General features: G+C 44.4%; 1 long non-coding RNA gene across 1 annotated transcript in view; it reads left to right on the forward strand.

The window, feature by feature from the left end:
* LOC148137368 (uncharacterized) overlaps positions 1-23,684 on the forward strand; it is a 138,020-nt gene that overhangs the window by 67,240 nt on the left and 47,096 nt on the right. Inside the window, exons 7-8 of the long non-coding RNA XR_015754331.1 lie at positions 8,236-8,370; positions 13,730-13,864. This is a non-coding gene — a long non-coding RNA (uncharacterized LOC148137368). The remainder of the gene's footprint in view (positions 1-8,235; positions 8,371-13,729; positions 13,865-23,684) is intronic.

Below are 23,684 nucleotides of genomic sequence, written 5' to 3' on the forward strand. Positions count from 1 at the left end.
ATTCCATTAATCTAGCTGGCTATATGTGACACGTGTCCCCTATGTGTTGACCGGAGCCTCAATACCCGCAGTGGGCGGCACGGTGGCACAGTGGTTAGCACTGCTGCCTCACAGCGCCAGAGACCCGGGTTCAGTTCCCGCTTCAGGCGACTGACTGTGTAGAGTTTGCACGTTCTCCCCGTGTCTGCGTGGGTTTCCTCCGGGTGTTCCGGTTTCCTCCCACAGTCCAAAGATGTGCAGGTCAGGTGAATTGGCCATGCTAAATTGCCCGTAGTGTTAGGTAAGGGGTACATGTAGGGATATGGGTGGGTTGCGCTTCGGCGGGGCGGTGTGGACTTGTTGGGCCGAAGGGCCTGTTTCCACACTGTAAGTAATCTAATCTAATCATCCAATGTTTTTTACTTGTGTCAGCATTGTTATTCACACTAATAGGAAAATGCTAGTCCCGAACTCTCATTTTATCTCTCTTTTGAAAGCTTCCCATCTGCCTGACATCCCTTTACCTGCAAATAGCCTCAACAATCAATTGTTAAAACTCTTCACTCATAGCTTCTAGATTCAGGGAAGGCTCGTTTTGATCATTAACTAGTGGACCAGCCATGTTCTTTTCCATCGCTCTTTTCAAACTCATACGATTGTGGTGACTTTGCCAAAGTGTTGCCCCACTAACACCTCAGTCCCTTTCCCTACCTTGTTTCCCAAGGGGAGGTCAGTTTTTACCCCTTCCTGCAGTTCGATCATTTACATTCTGACTGGGACAGTTTTCTAGAACACCCCTAACAAATCCCTCCCATCCAAGCTCTGAACACTCTGGCAGGCCCCGTCTAAGTTTGGAAAGTTAAAATCACTGACCATTACTCCTCTCTCATTCTTACAGATATCTGAGATCTCCCGACATATTTGCTACTCCTTTTCCCGCTGACTATTGAGGGCCTGTAGTGCAGTCATATCAAAGTGATGACCAGTTCTCCTTTCTCATTTCCACCATTACAGCATCACTGGGCGATCCCCAGGAATATCCTCTCTAAGTGCTTCAGTGATGCTTCACTGATCAAAAACTCCACTCCCCCTCCTCTCTCACCTCCTGTTCTCTCCATCCCGCAGAATCTGTACCCTGGAACATTGAGCTGTCAGCCCTGTCCCTTCCTCAGCTGTGTTTCTGCCATACCTATGGTTTCCCAGTCCCATGTCCATGCACCAAGTTCATCTGTCTTACCTGTTGGGCCTGTTATGTTGAAATAAAGTAGTTTAATTGATCAGTTTTCCCTCATTGCCTGCTGTGCTCTTACCTGCCTTGTCTATTTAAATGACTCTCTTGAAATTCTGTCCCAGCCTCAACCTTCAGACTGCATACTGAGACACACCCCCCTCACTGTGGACAACACCCATGTCATCTGTAAATCTAATAATGATACCTTCTGCTTTCACATCCAAGGTATTAATGTACATAATAAACAGCAATGGTTCCTGCACAGTTCCCTGTGATACACCCACTGGTGAAAGAATTTCAAACACAAAACCAAACCTCCAAAAATTGTGGATCCAACTTGCCTCGAATCGCATTGGTCTGATGGACCAGCCTTCCATGTGGGACCTTGTCAAAGCCATAGTGAACCCCAAAGAATCCACATCATCTGCACTGCCCTCATAAATGCTTTTATTCGTGATTTCAAAGAATACTCAGCCGAATTTATCAGACAGGATTTTCCTTTTCCAAATTCGTGCTGACTATCCCTAATTGTTTCCTGCCTTTCCAATTATTGATTCATTCTGTCCATCAGAATTGTTCCCAATTATTTCCCTCTCTCTGCTGTCAAACGGTCTGCTCTGTAATGACCTGGCCTATCCCTGCTGCCCTTCCTGAACAAAGGAACCACATTAGCTATCCTCCAGTCATTCGGCACTTCACCTGTGGTTAGCAAAGTATTAAATATATCCACCAGGGCCCCAGCAATATCCTTCCTTCCCCCTCATAACAGCCTGGGATACATTTCATTGGACGCTGGGGATTTCGCCACCTTTATGCCTGTGAAAACATTTAATACCTACTCCATATTGATCTTAACATATTCTCGAACCTCACCATCCCCGGATACAATGCCTTTCTCCTGTGTGATTATAGATTGGAAGTATTAATTGAAGACCTCACCTACTTCCTCTGGCTCCATACACAGATTGTCCCCTTGGTTTTCAACAGGCTGAAGTCTTTATTGGGAATCCTCTGACTCTGATGAAAGTCACAAAATATCTTGTAGCTTTTCCTTAATAGTGTCTGCCAAGGATATTTCATGGCCATTGCTTACCCATTATTTTTTTAAGGACCCCTTGCACTCTCTGTTCTTGTGAAGAGTTACACCTGTGTTTATTGAACTGTATTTCCTCGATCAAACTCACGATATCACTTGATCAGTATTCACTGGACTTTCTCCCTTTGTCATTCCCAGTTTATTAACACACTGGTCATGGATCCTCACTGTATCACTTTAAAATACTCCACTTTCCAGATATGGCCCTGACTGCAGATAGTTCATGCCAGTCTCTGCCACATTATGTCTCATTATAGGAGACTCAGTTGTGAGGGGGACAGACAGGAGATTGTGTGGCTGCAGAAGTGACCCCAGGATAGTGTGCTGCCTTCCGGGTACCAGAGTCAAAGATGACTCTGAGCTGTTACTGAACATTATGAAGGTGGAGGGTGAACAGCCAGAGGTTATTATGCACATCGGTCCACATGACAGAGATAGACAAAGGGATGGGGCCCTGTGAAATGCGTATCGGGCATTAGGTCAGAAGTTAAAAAGCAGCATCTCCAGGGTAGTGAGCTCCAGATTACTCCCAGTGCCACATGCCAGTGAGGATAGACATAGAAAGATAATCCGGATGGATGTGTGGCCGAGGAGCTGGTGTAGGGGACACAGGGTATTCAGTTCTTTTGAGCATTGGGATCTCTTCTGGGTTAGAGGTGACCTGTACAAGATGGGGGGTGGGGGCGACTTGGACTTGAAGCAAAGGAGCACCAGTATCCCTTGGTGGGGGGTTGGGGGGTGCAGGTGGGCTGACTGGCAACGCACGATGCCTGACTGGGAAGGCAGACGAGCTCAGAGCATGGATTGGCTGTGGATACTGGGATATTCCAGCCATAGCAGAGATATGGCTGAGGGGTATAGGACACTGCTGGGCAAGGAACAGCTATATTCGAGGCTTCAATCTCACCATCTTGTGAGGGCATTTCTTTCCCCTCTGCTGTATGGTCCTGACTGAGACAACCCAGGTGATCCCAGATATCAATCCTGACCCATGCTGTATTAGTGATCTCTGTAATATCCTCCATTCCCAATCATCTTTCCTCTGTTTGGAATCTCCTCTAGTCCCCACAATGCTCTCTGTCTCTGTCAGGTTCTCCAATCCCTAACAGCCTAATCCCTAAAAGTCTCCAGAAGATACTAAATTCCTTCATCCTGGTAAACCCCGACAGTCCTGTCTATCCCTGTAAGTCCCTCCTACCAATACTACCCTCCATGTCAATGTATTTGCCTTTAACCTCTCCATCCTTCCCTATCTGGGTAAACGTCTCCAGCTTCTCCAAGCCTTCCTTATCTGTGAAAAATTATTCACTCCATTGAGCTGTCCCAATCTGTGTAATCCCTTCCAGATCTAAATAACTCCCTGTCTTTGTAACCATGTCAGGCTCCTACCTGAGAATCTCACTATCAGTGTAATCTCCCAAGGAACTCCTGACTTTAGGAACCACCTCCACCTGATAACATCCTCCATGTCTGTAGAAACCTTCCAGTTCAACCGTCCCTATCATGGAACTTAGTCTCTATAATCCTAATGATGATGATAAATTCTTCCTCTCTAAAGCGCACTCAATCTCTGTAAACTCTGCTGGTCCCTACTCCCCTCCCTGTGCATGTAATCTGCTTCAGACACTACATATCTTTATACCTTTAATGTCCTCCCCATGTGACTACACTATTTATTTCCGTTACCTTCATGAGCTTCCATAATTCTCACTGTGACTCTCACCATGTCCCATCCCTACATCCCTCCGTTTTTCTGAAAAGTCCTCCTTATTCTTAAAACCATCCCTAACTATGTCTCCTGTTCCAGCCTCCACATCTCTCCCTGGAGCAGTCAAACCTGCTCCAATAACCTCAAAGCCTCCTGGTCTTTCTACTTCCCTTTAGTTGTGAAACTCTCCCCATGTCTGTAATATATCCTGCAGTGTCGAAACCTCTCCCTTTATTTGTATGGCCCTCCAATCCCTACAACTGCCCCTGTTTTTGTAACATTATCCTGCACCTTGAAACCTCCTGATTGCTGAACCTTCTTAAGGCTCTGCACTTTCTCTATTTCTGCTACTTCCTCCTGCTCTTAGAACACTCCCTGTCTGTATGATCCCCTGCAGTCTCTGCAGCCATCCGTATCTCAAGCCACAAGCCGCCCCCCACACCTTTTCCTGCTTCCAGTCCCTTCAGCACCTTCTATAACTGTAAACTGCCCATTTGCCAAGGCTACTCCAGTTCCTACAATGTCTGTCAGAATCTGATGCCCACACTCTAATCTGCAAGTCTCTCTGTAATCTGTTAACATCTGCAGCCATCACTACTGTCCGTAACTTTCTTCGGTCTTCCAGTCCCATTAAGCTTCCTATTCTTGCATTAACTAAAGCCTGTGTATCTCAGTACTGCCTAAAAACTTGCATGTCTATGTAAACTGCTCCAACCCCTCACTATCTCCATAAACACCTACTACCCCTAAATCCATCTCTATTTGTATTACCTCTTCCAGTCCTGTCAAAACCCCCAATCTATGGAGCCCATTTAATCTTCCCTTGTTGGGTAATCTCTTGAAGTTCCTGGCGATTTCCCAATTTTAGCAGTTTCCCCAATCTTTATGACTCTCCAATTCCGATAAGACTCACTTTCATTGCCAGTTTATCTAGTCTCAAAACCTACCTATAATCTGCTTATTCTTCTCCAATTCTTAGAAATTAATCTATTTAAATTTCACCCTGGTTCTCCCCCAACCTCCCAACCACAGGAACCTCTTTCAGTTTGAGCAACCCTCCCCATCTGTTTAACTGTGTCTAACCCAGTAACCTTGCATTCTCCATTGCCTTCCTATCTATGTGCCTTCAGAACCTAGAAGCCTTTGAATATCTGTAAACGTCTTCCGTCACTACAACCTTCCATATCTCTCTTAAGACTCTTCTCTTGGAAACACCCCCTGTCTGTCCCTCTCAGTCTGCCTGCCTCACCCTACACCCATCCCTATCCCTATCTACAGAATTTAATCCAGCTCCCTCCATCTCTGTAAATTCCTCCAATCCCCAAACCCCTTTGTCCCGCTGACATTCTTGATCAGATGTAACTCTGTTTAACTCTAACATCCTTGTGTCCCTATAAGCCTCCCTGTCTCAGTAACCTCTATCCATCTGTTCAAACCCCCACTACTGAGGAATGACTCCCTGTATTCACCATAAAGCAGATGGAATGAGAGTGAATTGATATGATGGAACCGTCATTCCGGCGATGTAGCTGCAGAATGACCATCACAGGGAAGGGAATATTGAAGGATTGTTGGGATCTATGCAAAAAGGCAACAAGTTGTGAAGAAAGGATGAGGTTAATGCATTAATGAGACAGTCATATGGATCTGAAGATCAAATGTTGGAGTCTATTTGGGTGGAGCAAGCAGCAGCAACCGTTAGCAGGAATTATTTTATGGGCACCAGAAAGTGATGGGAATGTCAATATGGTTACGATCAGGACACTGATTATACTTGTAGCAAGGGCAGTACAGTTACTGTGTGTGATGGTGGTCTCCATCCCGACTGGATAACTAATGAATATCAGGGCTATAATGGATGGAATCCTGGATTGTATACGAGATGGTTTTCCATGACATCATATCAAGGAGCCATCAACAAAATTGTCTATTGTAGATCAAATGCTGTGTAATGATAAATATCTAAAAATCCGAATCTAAAGGAGTTTTGTGAGCAGAGACCCACAATGTTATAATGTAGATGCTCAGTTTGACGTAAGACCATGAGAAGTAAGAGTGAAATGAGGCCATTTGGCCCATTGAGGATGCTCTGCCCTTATATCTGATCATGGTTGACCTGATACTCTCCAACTCTACTTTCCTGCCTTTTCCACAAAGCCCTTGTTTCCCTGATTCATTAACATCTGACCATCTCTGCTGTCAATATTCTTAATGACCCAACCTCGACAGCCCCCTCCAGTCAGGAATTCCCACAGAGTCACTACCCTCTGAGTGAAGACATTCCTCCTCATCTCCATCTTAATTGGGTGAGCCCTTGATTGGATTTTACGGCCTCTGGTTACAAATTCTCTCACAACTGAATCAAAGGGAAATGACAAAGATAATTATTGGAGATGAAATGAAAATTGGTGGAGATGGGGTTAACAAACAAGAATGTCCAAGGTTGCAGAACTTTACAGATCAGTTGGAAAGATGTGCAGAGAAATGGCAAATTGAGTTTAATCTGGATAAGTGTGAGGTGATGTCAGATTCAAGCGGAAATTTAGGATACTGAGGGAAGTTGATAAACAGAAAGATCTTGGTGCAAGACATTAACTCCCTGAAAATGGCAATAGGAGTGTTTCAGACAGGAAAGAAAACAAATAGAACACTGGCCTTCATCAGTCACAATGTTGGGTATAGTGGTTTGCATCTGATGTTGTAATTGTATGAAATTTCTGCTCGGTCATATTTGCAGTACTGTGTGCAGTTCTCATCTCCACACAATAGGGAGGATGGGGAGGCTTTGGAGAGGGTACAAAAGGGGTTTATCAGCACATTACCTGTGTTAGGTTTATCATGATGTGTTAGGTGTAAGAGGAAATTAAACAAAGTTGGATTGTTTTGCAAGAGTATCAGAGACCAGGTACAGGAATATAACATACGGAGAGGGATAGATAATGTGGATAGTCGGAATCTCTTTTCCAATGTGTAAGTTTCAAATACTAGAGTGCATAGGTTTAAGGTGAGAAAGAGGACGTTTAAACGAGATGTGTGAAGCAAATTTTTTTTAATATAGAGAGTGGAGGTTACCGAGGGAGGTCGTAGCAACAGAATGTGAATAAAGTTTTAAAGTGGCATTTAGACAGAAACATGAACAGGGATACGGGATATGGACCAAGTGCAGGCAGTGAGTTAGAATAGCATCTTGCACAGCATAGCCATGGTGGGCCGAAGGACCTGTTGCTGTGCTGTACTGTTCTATTTTCTAACTTCCCAGCATCTGCCCGATCAGAGCCCCTCAGAATCTTGGATGGTTCATTCCATTTCTCTCTCATTATCTAAACTTCAATGGGTTCAACCTCAATCTACTCCACCTCTTCTCACTAGAAAATCCCTCCATTCCCAGAATCAGCCGAGTGACCCTTCTCTGACCTGCCTCCAATGCGACAGTATCTTTCCTTCGGGCACTCAAACTGTTCATAATATTCTAGGTGTGGTCTGACTTGAACCTTGCCTAACTTTAGCTAGATCTGCCTATTTTTAGACTCCATTCCCTTTGTAATAAATGCCAGCATTTGACTTCTCTATTACCTGCTGACCTTGGAAGCTAACCTTTTTAGATTGATGAACAAGAACTCCCATAACCCTTTCTGCTGCCAGTCTGAAACCAAATAGTGTTAGCCTGACATTAAGTCGGGAGCATACTAAAATTGTTAGAATGATATTTTAAAATACAATAACTGGCCACTTAGAAACACATTTTATAAAAGAGAATTTGTTTTTGAGCCTGTTGGATTTAATTTGTTTGTGTGAATATAAATGGCTGAATTGAATGGGTATAGAAGGGGTGTAGTGGTACGGGGGATATGGTGTCTTTGAATTATCAGAAGCCTTTACACATATTTCAATAAGGGCTAATGAGTAACTTGGTAGAGAATAGGGCCTCTGAAATATGAATAAGTTCGCCTATGTGTGGAACCAGAGGAGGTGGGTGAGATATTAGACAAAATAGTGTTGTCGGTATTTACTGTGGCGAAAGACATGGAAGCTCGGGAAAATGGGGAAGTAAATAGTGATGTCTTAGAAAGAATCCTCAACAGAGAAGAGAAAGTGCTGGAATCTTAAAACAAATAAAGTTATATCAATCCTCAGTAGCTCATTAGGTGTATCCTAGAATATTGTGGGAGGCTAGGGAAGAGATTGCACTGCCCCTAACAGAAATATTTATATTATCAACAGATGCAGTGTGGTGTCGGAAGACTGGAGGGAGGATAATGCTGTTCCATCACTTAAGGGCTGCAGGGAAAAGCCAGGAAATTACAGCCCAGTGAGCCCAGTGGTGGGGAAGTTGTTGGAGGAGATTATGAGAAAAAGGTACCACATATATTAACAAAAGCAAGGACTGATTCAAGGTGGTCAGCATGGCTTTGTGAGTGGAAAACAGTGTTTCACAAACCAGATTGACTCTTCGAGGAGGTGGCCAAGAGATAGATGAAGGCAGACCAGTGAACATTGTCCACATGGACAGTGAAGCATTTAACATGGTTCGAAGGGATTTCGAACATCTCGTCAAGAGGAAGAAGGCAGCTTATTTAAGGTTGAGGAAGCAAGGGTCAGAAAGCTTTTTAGAGGGTAACATGGAGCAGCACGATGGCCCAATGGTTAGCACTGCTACCTCATAGCACCACGGACTCCATTTTGATTCCTGCCTCAGGCGACTGTCTGTGTGGAGTTTGCACATTCTCCCCGTGTCTGCGTGGGTTTCCTCCAGGTGCTCCGGTTTCCCCCCACATCCCAAGGATGTGCATGTCAGGTGACTCAGCCAAGATAAATTACCCAAAGTGTTCATGGATGTGTAGGTGTGGTGCATTAGTCAGGGCAATTGGAGAGTAATAGGGTGGGGGAATGAGTCTGGGTGGGATACTGTTTGCAGGGTTGATATGGAGGTGTTGGGCCAAATGGCCTGTTTCCACATTGTAGGGATTCTCTGAAAGTACCAGGAAGGAACTTAGGAGTGGACTTAGGACAGCTAGAAGGGGACATGAAAAATTATTGTTGGGAAGGATGAAGGAAAACTGAAAGGCAGTCTCCACTTAAGTGAGGAACAAGAGGATGACCAGAGTGAGAGTAGGGCCTGTCAGGGATAATGGAGGGAACTAGTGCCTGAAGTCGGAGGAGGTAGGGAAGGACCTTAATGAATCCTATGCCTCAGTATTCACTGCTGAGAGGGACATTTGTGAGAACAGCCTGAAACAGGCTGATATATGTGAACAGGTTGCTGTTAAGAATGAGGATATGCTGAGAATTTTGTAAAAGATAAAGATAGATAAGTCCGCTGAACCAGATGGGATATGCCCAAAGTTACTGCACGAAGCGAGTGAAGAGATTGTTGCACTTTGGCGATGACCTTTGCACCCTCACTGTTCACTGGAGTCGGACCAGATGATTGGAGAGTTGCAAATATTATTCCCTTGTTCAGGAAATGGAATAGGGATAATCCTGGGAATTACAGACCTGTCAGTCTTATGTCTGTGGTGTGCAGATTATTGGAGAGGACTCCGAGACAGGTTTTATGATTCCTTGGCAAACCATAGTTTGATTACAGATAGTCAGCATGGCTTTGTAAGGGGCTGATCATGCCTTATAAATCTTATTGAATCTTTTGAGAAAGTGACAAAACACCTTTTAGGCTCAATTCAGAAAGTACAGAGACATGGGTTGCCGGGAAACCTGTCTGTCTGTATATGGAATTTATGGCCCCCAGAAGACATAGGGTGATGACAGGTGAAAAGCATTCATCCTGGAGCTGTGACCAGTGTTTTTCTGCAGGGATAGGTTCCAGGACCTCTGCTCTTTGTGAGTTTATGAATGACTTGGATGTGTGAGTGGAAGAGTGGGTTAGTAAGTTTGCCAATGACACAAGTGTTGGTGGAGTGGTGAATAGTGTGGAGGACTGTTGTAGGTTGCAACAGGGCAATGACAGGATGCAGAGCTGGGCTGACAAGTGGCAGATGGAAGTCAATCTGGAAAAGTGTGAAGTCATTCATTTTGAAAGATTGAATTTGAATGCAGAATGCAATGTTAAAGGCAGGATCTTTGGCATGTGGAGGAACAGAAGGATCTTGGGTAACAGGTCCAGAGATCCCTCAAAGCTTGCCACCCAACATGATAGGCTTGTTAAGAAGGAATATATTGTGTTGGATTTCATTAGCTGGGGGATCGAGTTTTAAAGCCGCGAGGTTATGCTGTAGCTCTATAGAGCCCAGGCTGGACCCCACTGGTAATATTGTGTTCAGTCTGGTCTCTTCATTACAGGATGGATGTGAAAGCTTTAGAGAGGGTAAAGAGGAGATTTACCAGGATGCTGCCTGGTCTGGAGAGCCTATCTTATGAAGAAAGGTTGAGGGAGCTAAGGCTTTTCTCATTAGAGTGAAAACGTGTGAGGGGTGACTTGGCAGAGGTGAACAAGATGATGAGAGGCACAGAAAGAGTGAATAGTGAGAGACACTTTTTACCCTGACATAAATAGCTATTACAAGGGGGTGTAATTTTAAGGTGATTAGCGAGTGGTTAAGGGGAGATTTCAGAGGTAGGTTCGTTACATACAGAGTGGTGGGCGAATGGAATGCACTGCTAGTGGCAGTAAAGTTAGATGCACTAGGGACATTTAATATATTTCTGGATAGGCACGTGGATAATAAAATGAAGGGTGTGTAGGTTAGTTTGATCTTGCGTTCGGATAAAATCTTGGCATGGCATCATGGCTGAAGGGTCTGGTGCTGCACTGTCCTATGTTCTTTGTCCCGTATGGTAAAGTGGGCAATGAGCTCAGATCAATGTAAAAGGATATGGCATTCAGGAGGAGTGAGGGAACTGGATACAAAACTGGGCTTGATGGTAGGAGACAGAGGGTGATGTGAGACATGTTGTTTTTCTGACTGGATGCATGTGACCAGCGGTGCCCTTTTGTTTGTCATTTGGACTAATGGTTTGGATGGGAATATTGGTATCCTGGAAAGTAAGATTTTATTTTGAGTTATACTGAAATTGTTGTTAAAGTGGAAGTGAAGAAGGTTATCTGTGATTCTACAGGATGAACAGTCCTGCTGGGGTAGTGGGCTGAAGAATAGCAGATGAAGTTTAATTAGATAAATGTGAAGTGTTCCATTTTGGTGAAACAAGCCACGGTGGGACTTGTACAGTTAATGCTCGGGCCCTGGGTGGTGTGGTCAATCAGAAACCCAGGGATACAGGTACACAGTTCTTTGAATGTGGTGTCACAGGTAGACAGGCTGGTGAAGCAGGCGTTTGGGGTGGTTACCTTCATTGGGCAGAGCATTGAGAGTAGGAGTTGGGATGTCATGTTGAATCTGTACAAAACATCGGTGAGGCCACCATAAAAACATTGTTGATCAGTAGGAAGAACTCATCTGTCTCACTTACCTGCTTTAGGGAAGGACACCTGACATTCTAACCTGGTCTGGCCTGCATGTGACTCCAGACCACACCAATATGGCTGACTCTGAGCTGCCCTCTGGGTAATTACCAGTGGGGGCAAAGAATGCTAGTCCAGGCAGTGATACCCACATCCCATGAATAAATAAAAAAAAATACATATGCTCCTCCCACCCTCTGCAAACCCCTCCAGCTGCAGCAATCCGTACTGACTTTGTAACAACGTTCAGGCCCTGACCACTCTCTGTAACACTCTCACCACCTCCATCCCCTTCATCTCTCCCTGTTCCTTTTCTGACAATAAACCCTGACAATGGTACCTCTTCCATCTGACCTCCTCCTGCTAGATGACCCTTTGTAATTCCTTTAAAACTTACTCCTAAACACTCCCTCACTGCAGAATTTTTAGTAATATTTGGTGATCTTCTCAGCCTGATAATCTAATATGATACATTTTGTCCCGAGTGAGGGACCAGTGGGAATTTCTTGCTGAGGTTTTGTCTGTTTCAATGGAGTGTCCTTTTGTTGAGTGTTTCTTTCAAATGTTTTCCACTGTCCATTTACAGACACATGTTTCAGTCTGTTTAGCCTGTTTACCTTAGTCACTTCTCTGCTCAAACTCAAGTAATTGGCTATTTTCATTTCTAGTTGTAACTTGTCCTTTGTGAGTCTCTTTACAACATTATATTTCTTAAAACTGCACTTATCACAATTTCCTAGAGGATCTCTTAAGGTGATATGACTCATTCACTAAGTTTCATTGCACAACAGTCGCTCTGAGATAGTTACATCCCTCGCCAGTTGCCCAATGTGTTATTCAAAGAAAGACTGAAAAAAAATTCATGGAACTCCTCTTCCAATATCACAGTTGTCCATCTGACTGTCCCAGATTATGCGAAAATTGTAGTTTCCCAAAATTATCACAATGCCTGAGTTTAAAAATTCCAATGAGTTCCTGTTCAATGCAGTGATGAGCAATGAAATACTGTTCAGTGGCTAAAAACTGTTCTGCTGCTTGTGTCCTTGGCAAGTAGTAGTCAGAATTTACATTCAGACTGACTCTACTTTATGATCTGAGGCCAAATGCTTTCTCTGTAATGCCTTTGTTACCCATTATTGTTAGTGTTACCCATTTTGCCTGAGTTTCCGCAAGGTTGTGAACCATTGAATATTTATGTTCCTCCTTTTGTTCACCCTGGAACCATGTCTCTCTGGTGTCTAAATCTCTTCTTATCATCGCATCACAAATCCATCTACCTTATTGACGAGACTTCGTCCATTCCAAAAAAAGTCATAATTTCCTCTTTCCCATAATTTCCTGTCACAAACCGATTCACTGATGTACAGTTTTAGTTAATCGCTACCCCATCCTGTACCTTTCGGCTTGCCTTCACCAACATCCCCATGCTGTTCCAATGTTTCACCTTTTCTTTTTGGTTTTGGAAAGCTCCTTTCACCTGAACCCTGTCCCTACATCCTCTCTGTCAGTTGAAAGCCCTGTCCATAAACCTACCGACATGATTGGCCAGGAAACTGCTCCCAGCACAGTTCCAGTGGGGCCATCCTAATGGATTATTTATTAAATCAGGTATGGGATGTGGGTGTCTCTGGCTGACCAGTCTTTCTTGCTCAGCCCTAGCTGCCCTGGAGCTGAGTAACTTGCTCGGCCATTTCAGAGGGTAATTGAGAGGCAAACACTTTGCTGTGGATATGTCGTGCAGACCACCTGAGGCTGAGCAGATATCCTTATCTAAAGGATAAGTGTTTGGGTTTTTTTGTACTTATTTGTGGATTGTTACATACTATTTTTTAAATTATTGATTTGAAATTCCACTATTTCTGATGGTGGGATTCAAATCTGTCTCCCCTGAACATTAGCTGTGGTTTGGGATACATGCTTTAGCAATATTACCACTAGGGCATCACTTCACCTTCTCACTGGTTGCTCATCCCTGAAACCAGTGCATCATGAAGCTAAACCCATGATTCTGTGATCCTGACACCTTCCAGTACTCTAGTGATGTCACTCAGTATCTCTCCCTGTGGTATCCCTCACTGTGTGGGTCTAATTGCTGCCTCTGTCAGTGTCTCCTGCTCTTGCAGTTATTCTAGATCCTGGGTCAACAGAATTCTACACTCCAGAAAGACACAGCAACACAGAGCAGGGATGGAGTTTGGGATTTTCCAGATCTCTGTGGGACTCGGTGCCATTCTCCTTGTGTAACCCTCACTGCATCATTCTAATGTCCCATTCTGTCTATTTCTCTGTCTCCTGTAGGTACTCAGGAAGTTCCTGGTTCAATAGACTTTCCATCTGCTTGGTGTCTCGTCTGTCACCACATTGAAGATGTCTGATCAGCCAAAGAGAAAAAGGGAAGGGAGATCTGGAGCCTTCAATAAATCCTGTAGTGAGGTAAGATCACTCACAGTGCACAGAACAGGGAGCAATGAGAGGGCTCCAAACATTGGCAAACAAGACATGACACAGATGCAGTGCTGGAGGGGGAGCATTGTACAGACACACCCCATGCTCAATCACCATGTCTACTTTAACTTGCATTGTGAGACAGCATCGGGAGTTCAGAGCTATCAATTCAGGCCTCTGCTGTCTTATTGAGCATCAGTACAACAGAGGTTAAAGCAGGCCTCCCACAAGATGTTGGGAATGCTGCCTGGGATCTTTCTCTTCTGTGTTTTCCCTCCAACACTGCACTAAGACTCAGTACCCTGTAACACTGTGTCTATGGCATGGCTTGTGCACCAGTGTCTTCATTAATTTGTAACTCCTATAACAGTTCCTGTCCCTGTAACCTCCTCCCTTCCCTGTACTCCCTCCACATATTTGAAAGGTACTGCATTCTAGATTACCATCCCTATTGCTGTAAATTGCTTCAGTGTCTACAACATGCTTTATTTCGGTACTGTAATCCTCTTTAACTGGATACAAAGTCATACAGCACGGAAACAGAACCTGTGGTCCAACTCATCAATGCTGCCCAGGTTTCCTATATCGAACGAATCTCATTTGCCTGCGTTTGGCCCTTTTCTCTTCAAACCTTATCCTCTCAATGTACCTCTCCATGTTCCTGCCCAAATGTCTTTTCCATGTTGTAACTATTCTTGTTTCTCCCATGTGCCTCTGGCAGTCCATTTCATCTATGCACCATCCTCCGTAGATAATGTTGCCCCTCAGCTCCCTCTTTAAATCTTTGCTCTCTCACCTCCCGTTTATAGCCTCTAGTTTTAGACTCACTTCCCCTTGGCTATTCACCATTCTTAGGTATGGTTTTGTAAAACTTTATAACGTCACTCCGTAGCCTCCTCTGCCCAAGAGAACTATTTAGGACAATGTTACAAATATCTCTAACAAAGCGCTGGACAATGACGGCAAGTGTCCTAAATGCCACTTTCGCCACCCTGTCCACCTGTAACTGTGCCCCTTGGTCTCTCACTGTTCGACAACAGTGGCCAGGACCCTCCCATTAACTGTGTCATTCATCCCTGGTTTGTCTTAACAAAATCCAAAACCTGAATTAAACGCCATCTTTCATTACCTGGTCCACTGGCCCAGTTGGTCAGTGTATTCACTGCATTCGATAACTGTATTCACTGCCCACTACACCATTAATTTGATCATCTACAAACTTACTAACAATGACTCCTATATTCTCAACCAAACCTTTTGTGTAGGTGATGCATATCAGTGGAACCAGCCCTGAACCTTCTGGCACACCGCTGGTCACAGGCCTCCAGTCTGAACAACAACGCTTTCCCACCACCCTCTGTCTCCTATTGTCAAGCCAATTTTGTATCCAGTTGGCTAGTTCCCCCTGATCCCATGTGAACTAATCTTACGAACCAGTAAATCTGTCAAAGACCCTGCTGACTTTAGTGTAGACAATGTATGGTCACCACTTCAACAAAAGTATCAAGTTAATGAGACCTGACTTTGTACGCACAAAGCCGTGCTGACTATCTTTCATCAATCCTTGCCTTTTCCAAATGAATGTGACTCTTGTCTGGCAGAATCACTTCTACAACTTACCCACCATTAGGCTAATTGCTCTTTAGTTCCCTGGTTTTCTATGGCAGCCTTTCTTAAATAATGGAATGAAACCATATTCTTGTCATAGAGCCATAAAGTATGGAAACTGACCCTTCACTTGATACCCACCATAATCTCAAACTAAACTCATCCCAGCTGCCTGTTGCTGGCCCAAATCCCGCCAAACCATTCCTGTTCACATACTCATGCAAATGTCTTTTAAACGTTGTAATTGTACCCACATGCACGCCTTCCTCAGGAAGTTCATTCCACACTCAAACCACCCTCTGTGTAACAATTTGCCCCCATGTTTTTTTTAAATCTCTCTCCTAACTTTGAAAATGTGGTCTCTCCTCTTGAGGATCCCCCACCCTGAAGAAAAGGTACCTACCATTAAATTGATCTATATATCACTTTTTTTCATTAAAAGGACTCAGCCTATCCAGCCATTTTTCAATCTCAAGCCTTCCATACCCAGCAACATCCTGATTAATCTCGTCTGAACCCCTGCAGCTTAATAATATCCTCCCTATAACTGGGCGGCCACAACTGGATGGAGTATTGCAGAAGAGGCCTCACCAATGTCCATACAATCTCAACATGACGTCCCAAATCCTACACTCAATGGACTGCGCAATAGTCAAACATACTGTCTTATCCATCCTGTGATGCAAACTTCAAGAATTATGTAACTGAATCTGGAGGTCTCTCTGCACTAAAACACTAACTGAGGCCCGAACATTAATTGTATAAGCTCTACCCTTGTTTGTTGTACTAAATGTATTTGATGCATTTATTCAGATTGAATACCATCTACGGTTTTTCAGCCCATTCACCCATATTATCAAGGTCCCTTTGTAATCTTAGCAAATCTCCTTCACTGTCCACTATGCCACCCTCCAGCCTTCCAGAACCTCACACTTGGCTGTTGATGGTACAAATACCTTTGCTAGGGGCTCCACCATTTCTTGCCTAGCATCCCACAATGTTCTGTGATACACTTAATGAAGTCCTAGGGCTTTCAATACATTTGTGTTTAAAACCTCCAGCACCACCTCTTCTAAAACATACACTCTTTTCAAGTCATAGAGATGGACAGCATGGAAACAGAGCCTTCGGTCCAACTCGTCCATGCTGACCAGGAGATCTAACACATCCATCCCATTTACCTCAAAACCCTTGTTATTCATATTCCCATCCAAATACCTTATAAATGTTGTCATAATATCAGTCTCTGTTACTTTCTGTCTCAGCTCATTCCATACACGCATCACCATGTGCATGAAAAAGCTGTCCCTTCAGTTCATTTTAAACCTTTCCCCTCTAACCTTAAACCTATGCCCTCTAGTTTTGGACATCCTAACCCCTGGGAAAAGACCTTGAATGTTTACCCAATCTATGTCCGTCATGTTTATATAAACCTCTGTCAGGTCACCCCTCAGTCTCCGATGCTCCACGGAAAATAACCCCAGCTTACTCAGCAACAACCCTGGCAACATCTTGTAAATCTGTTATGAGCACTTTCAAATTTCACAATATCATTCCTATAGCAGGGTGACTGGAATTGCAGAGAACTCAAATTGTGGTCTAATGTATTACTCTTGTTCCCTGAGTTCCCCAGTCTTTGTCCACAGTAAATTCTGGAGTGAAAAATTTGTTTAGGGTCTTAATAAATATCCTGCAGATCCACACATGAATTGTCTCATTGATATTTAAGGGCCCCAATTTTGGCCTGAGGTACTCGTTTACTTTTAATATTTTATACAATCACTTTTGGAATCTCCTTATCCTTCTCTGCCGAGGCTTTTTCATGTATCTTTTCTGCATTCCTGATTTCTACCCAAAGTGTATTCCTACAGCCCCTGTGATCCTCAGGGATTCCCTTGATCCAGCTGGCTATACCTGACATTTGCCCCCTTTTCCGTGACCAGACCCTCAATATACAGCCAGTGTTTCCAAATGCTGTCAGCATTGACCTACACACAAACAGGAACATGTTGGCGCTGAACGCTCAAATTATCTCACTTTTAAAATATTCTCACTTGCCAGACGTCCCTTTCCCTGCACATACACTCCCCAGTCACCTTTTGAAAGTTCCTGGCTAATACTATCAAAATTGGGCTGGCCCCGTTTTATAAACTGAACTTGTGGATCAGGCCTGTCCTTTTCTAGAGCTATTTGTAAACTGGTAGAACTGTGGTTGCTTTAGCAAAATGCGTTCCCACTAACACCTCAGTCCCTTTCCCGATCTTGTTTCCCAAGGAGTGGTCAGGTTTTGTCCCTTTCTCTTTTCAGACCGTTTACATATTGACTGGGAGTTTTCTGGAACGCAATTACCAAATTCCTCCCTTGCAAACGCTGAACACTGGCAGTCCCAGTCTAAGTTTGGAAAGTTGAAAAAAATCCCTAAAATTACAGCCCTATTATTATGATTGATATTTGAGATCTCCCAGCATATTTGTTCCTCAATCTGCCACTGGTTATTCGCGGTTAGTAGGACAATCGTATCAAAGTGATGACACGTTCTTATTTCTGAGTTCCACATAGCTTAATTGGGCGATCCCACTGGAATATCCTCTCTAAGTACTGCTGTGATGATTCATGCAATCAAAACCCACCACCACCACACATCCTCTCTTGCCTCCCCTTCGATGCTTCCTATAGCATCTCTACCATGAAACAATGAGCTGCCAGCCCTGCCCCTCCCTCAGCAGTGTTTCTGTAATAACTATAATATCCCAGTCCCATGTTCCAATCCATGTCCTGACTTCATCTTCCTTAGCTGTCAGGTCCCTTGCAATGAAATAAATGCAGTTTAATCATCAGTTTCTCCCCCCCCCTCCCATTCCCTGTTATGTTCTTGCCTGCCTTGTCTTTTGAAATTAACTTGTGTACCAGCCTCAATCTTCGTTCTGACCTTACAACTGTTTAAGGTCCAATACCCTGCCAGACGAGTTTATATCCTCTCAAGCAGCTCTAGTAATTTACCCCATCAGGATATGGGTCTCCCTCCCGCTCCCAGTTCAGGTGTCTTCTTCACCATGCCTACCTGTGCTGACCCCTTCAGGGATCAATGGACTTATCCACCAAGGTCCCTGTGTTCCTCAGTACGCCGCAAGGACTGACCATTCATTATGTCTGTCCGTTGCTTATCATACCTCCCACAAGTTATTACCTCACATTGATCAGAAATAAGCTCTGCTCAGATTCTCTCTGATTGACATCGGACTGCAGCCTGAGACCATCCCCCTCACTGTGAACAACACCCTCACCTTTCATGTCATCTGCAAACCGACTAATGACACTTTCCGCTTTCACATCCAAGTCATTAATGTACATCATAAACAACAATGGTTCCTGCACAGATCCCTGTGGTACACCTCTGGTGAAAGAATTTCAAACACAAAGACGTCTATCCGCTAATTTTACATCCAATTTGCCAGCCTGCCTTGGATCCCAATGGCTCTTTACCTTTGGATCAGCCTTCCATGACGGACCTTGTCAAAGGCCTTATTCAAGTCCATGTAACCCACATCATCTGCACTGCCCTCATCAATATTCTTAGACACCACTTCAAAAACTGAATTCCTCAGACAGTATCTTCCTCTACTCAATCCGTGATGACTAAGCTGAGTTGATCACTACCTTTTCAAGTGTTGATTCATCCTCAGAATTGTTTCCAATAATGTCCCTTCCCCTGCTGTCAGTTTCCCTGTTCTGTAATTACCTGGCCTATCCCTGCTGCCCTTCCTGAATAACGGAACCACATTAGCGATCCTCCAATCATTCGGCACTTCACCTGTGGCCAGCAAAGTATTAAATATATCCACTAGGGCCCCAGTAATCTCCTCCCTTACCTCACATAGCAGCCTAGGATACATTTCATTGGGCACTGGGGATTGTCTCCAACTTTACGCCAAAGAAAACATTTAATATCTCCTCGTTATTGATCGTACCAGGTTATAGAACCTCACTATCCAAAATGAAGTCCGTGGCTATAATGTGTTTCTCCTGTGTGAATACAGATGGGAAGTATTCATTGAAGACCTCACCTACTTAGTCTGGCTCCATGCACAGATTGTCCCTTTGGTTTCTAACAGGCCCCACTCTTCAGCTGGGAATCCTCTTCCTCTAACTATACTCATAAAATACCTTGTGACCTTTCCTTAACAGTATTTTATGAGGATATTTCATGGCCATTCTTTGCTACTCATTTTTAAGGACCCCCTTGCACTCTTGATACTTCTGAAGAGCTTCGCCTGTTTCCATCATTCTGTACCTCCTTTATCCAGCTCACAGTATCGCTTGACCAGTATTCGCTCTTCAGGGACCACACTGGCCCTGAATTCTCACTGTATCACTTTAACATTTTTCATCTTTCCGAATGTGAACGTAACTGCAAATAGATCACCCCAGTCTGTGTTTGCCAGACCCTTTCTCCTGATAGTGAGAATGCCCAGTGACAGTGATATTATAACAATTAGGGGGCTTCCCCAAATTTGGCCTCTTCACTTCTGCACTATTCTTTTTCCAAAATGACTTTGAAACCTAGTTTTTATGACCACCATCGCCAAAACTTTACAAAAATCCTTATGTTTGCCATCTTGTCCAGCACCTACGGCCCACTCTGTCTGTAACATCCAGCCCTGACTGACCTCCCCATCTGTGTACCTTCCTCCAGCCTTTGCAGCACATGATGTCACTGTAACCTTCTCCAGTCCTCACAGCACTCCTCCATCCTGTCCTACAGCACCCCATTACCTCTAACCTTCCACCATCCATTTCACCTCCCTTTCTGTACAGAGTCCTTCAGTTCTGTAGCGTTTCCTGCCAACCCTCCCTTTGTGTAACGTTCTGAAGCCACTTGAACCGTCCCAATATCTGTAACCTTGCCCTCTCTTTCCATACCTCTCTGTCTCTGTAACAAACTCCCTTCGCTACAATGTTCCTTACCTCTGACCACTTCCAGTCAGTACTAGCCTTTCTAGCTCTCGAACATCCTGCATCCACTAAAACCATTCATGTGTCTGAAACCTCCTCTCAATTGTTGTAACAACTTTCATTCACACAACTGTCTCTCTCTATAAACACAGCCAGTCCATAGAATCCTTGCTAACTCTGGAACCTCACCCAGTGTGTACAACTCTGAGTAGTACTAACTTCATTCAGTCTCCCCAACCGTCCCTATCTCTAATTGCCTGGAGATTCCACAGCCCTCCCTATTGCGTTAACCTCCTCCAGTTCCTCTCATGGACACCATCTATGTAACCTTGTCCTATTCCTGACTATATATTCCTCCTTTTCCAATAAACTCTTGTGAACTTTGGAACCTGGTCTAATGTCTGCAGTGCTCTGTATAATCAGACACAGGGATGGCTCAGTGGTTAACACTGCAGCCTCACTGCGCCTAGGACCTGGCTTCGATTCCAGCCTTGGCCGACTGTCTGTGTGGACTTTGCATGTTCTCCCTCTGATCGTGTGGGTTTTCCCGGGCGCCCTGGTTTCATCCCACAGTCCAAACGTTGCACGATCAGTGGATTGACTATCATGAAGTGTGGTTTAGGTGAGTTAACCATGAGAAATGCAGGGTTTAATGAATAGGTAGAGGGGTGGGTCTGGGTCAGATGCTCTTCAGAGGTTTGGAATGGACTGGTTGGGCTGAATGGCCTGGTTCCAGGCTGTGGAGATTCTATTCAGATTTTTGTCCAGTCCTGCCAACCATCCCTGTCCCTTGAACCTTGCCTCATCCCCAGTATTCTCCTTAACACTGTAATCTCCTCCAGTCTCTAAGACACTCCTTTTCGATGTAAGCTTCTCCAGTCCTTACAAAGATCGATAAGATATGACTGTCACCTCTTCCTGTTTTTAGAACCCTCCCTATAACTATTGCCATTTGTTACACCACTCCCAATCACTGTTCCCTCCTTAAACTCCCATGAACATTCATATCTCTGAAACTCATTTGGACTGTCTCAACTTCCCTTTGACAGTTATGTGCTGAACCTTGCTCTATATCAGTGAAGTAATTTAGTCTTGGTATCCCTCACTATTGTAACCTCCCTCCAGCCTTACAGCACTGAGGGTCTGTAGAAGCTCTTTTCAACCGGACAGTCATCTCTGTGTCTGCAATCTCCTCCCCTCCCCATAATACATCTTCCCTTCCCGTAGTCCATGAAACACTCCCTAACACTGTCTTTATCAGTGTAACCATCACCAAAACACAACATTCCCTATCTGTGTAAATGCTCACACCAGTCCCTATCCCTCTAAGCTCTGTCTAACAATATAACCCTCCATGTCTGTGTATTTACCTTCAGTCCCTACATCCCTCCCTATCTGCGTAACCTTCTCCATGCATTTTTGCTTCACTCTCTTCAACGGTCCCTGTCAGTGTAATCTCTTCCAGACCTGAAAACTCTCCCTCTCTTTCACTTTCTCAGGCCACACAACCCTCACTATCTGTAATCTACTCCTATCTGAGAAACCTCCGTCTATAAACTGCTCCAACTCTTCAACTCTCCATAAGCTCCTGCAGCTCTTACAGCCCTCCCTATCCACAAAACCTCTTCCAGTCCCTTAAACACCAACAGTCTGTGGATACCCGACCACTATCCCTATCTGTGTAATCCTCTCAGGTCTCTGCAGCACTTCTGATCTGTAGAACTCACTTCAATGCCTGTGATTCTCCCAATCAAGTTTCTACAAATCCCACTATCTATTTAACACCTTCCTGTCACTATCACCCCGCCCCCGTCAATGTAAGCTCCTCCACTGTCTCCACCATCTACCCATCTCCATAACCTTGTCCAGCTTTTATACCCCCATCTGTGTAAACATCACCCTCCTCTACAACCTCCTCCTGTTAGTGCTGTGCTCCCTTATCTGTCTCCAACCAAGCTTCCTGCACCAATCTCTGAAAAATATTCCAGATTCCACATCCTCCACGTCTAAACAACTTGCAGAACCTAAGCCTTCGTATATCTATAACCATCTTCAGTCATGACTACCCTGCATATCTCTGTTTGTTCGTCCAATCGATACAAACATCTTTATCTCTGTAATCTGCTCAGCTCCCTAAAACACTCCCTGTCTGTGATTCAGCCCTGTTCCACAAACTTCCTTATCCCTGTAAATGTCTCCATTCCTCCCAAATTTCCAAACTCCATGAACCCCTGTCATCCCTGTTGCCCTCCACATTTCTGTAACCTCCTGTGGCTCAAAGGTCCTCCCACCTTGTGAAACCACCTCTCCTACCCATATCCCTCCCAGTCTGGGTCCTCTGCTCCAGATCAGACCATTGATATCTCTGTAAACACCTCCACTCCTGAAAACTCTTCCCATTTGTGTAACCTCTTTCAGACCCCATACTCTCCAGCTTCCTGCATCCTCTTCCTGCCATTGCAACCAAAACCATGTGTTTATGTAATATCCACCAGTGCTTACACCCTCCCCAACTCAGTAACCTCTTGCAGTCCTAAGAAAACACCTAAACTGTGAAAACTCTTAATTCCCTACAGTCCTCCCTCCCTCCCTCCTCAAATGCCTTCATCACTACGAAACCTCATAACTACTGAAGCCTCCTTTTGAAACTGCAAACCTCCTAATGTCTGCAAAATCCTCCTGTCCTAATATTCGTCCTTATCTCCGTAACCACCGCCACCCTCCAGTGCCGTTCTGGGGAACATGGCAGATGGGAGATTTGTGGAGTCCAGGCCGTGTTACGGAGGTAGAATCCTGGGAATTATGGATTTGGTCTAATGTCTGTGGTGTGCAGATTATTGGAGAGGACACTAATGACAGGATATATGACTACTTGGAAAGCCATAGTTAAATTAGAGACAGTCAGCATGGGTTTGTGAGGGGCAGGTCATGCCTCACAAACCTTATTGAATTCTTTGAGGATATGGCAGAATACGTTGATGGCTCATTCAGAAAATGAGGAGGCATGGGAAACAGGGAAATCTATCTGTCTGGATACAGGATTGGATGGCCCAGAGAAGACAGAGTTTGGCAGCAGATGGACAGTATTGAGCCTGAAGCTCAGTGACCAGTGGTGTTCTGTAACAATCGGCTCTGGGACCCTGCTCTTTGTGATTTTTATAAATGACGTGCATGTGGATGTTTGATAGTGGGTTAGTAAGTTTGTCAATGAAGGTTGGTGAAGTGGTGGGTAATGTGGAGGGCTGTT

The sequence above is a fragment of the Chiloscyllium plagiosum genome, unplaced genomic scaffold (assembly GCF_037043375.1).
Source record: "Chiloscyllium plagiosum isolate Xiang-an unplaced genomic scaffold, Cpla_swu_hap1 HiC_scaffold_44, whole genome shotgun sequence".
Classification (NCBI taxonomy): Eukaryota; Metazoa; Chordata; class Chondrichthyes; order Orectolobiformes; family Hemiscylliidae; genus Chiloscyllium; species Chiloscyllium plagiosum.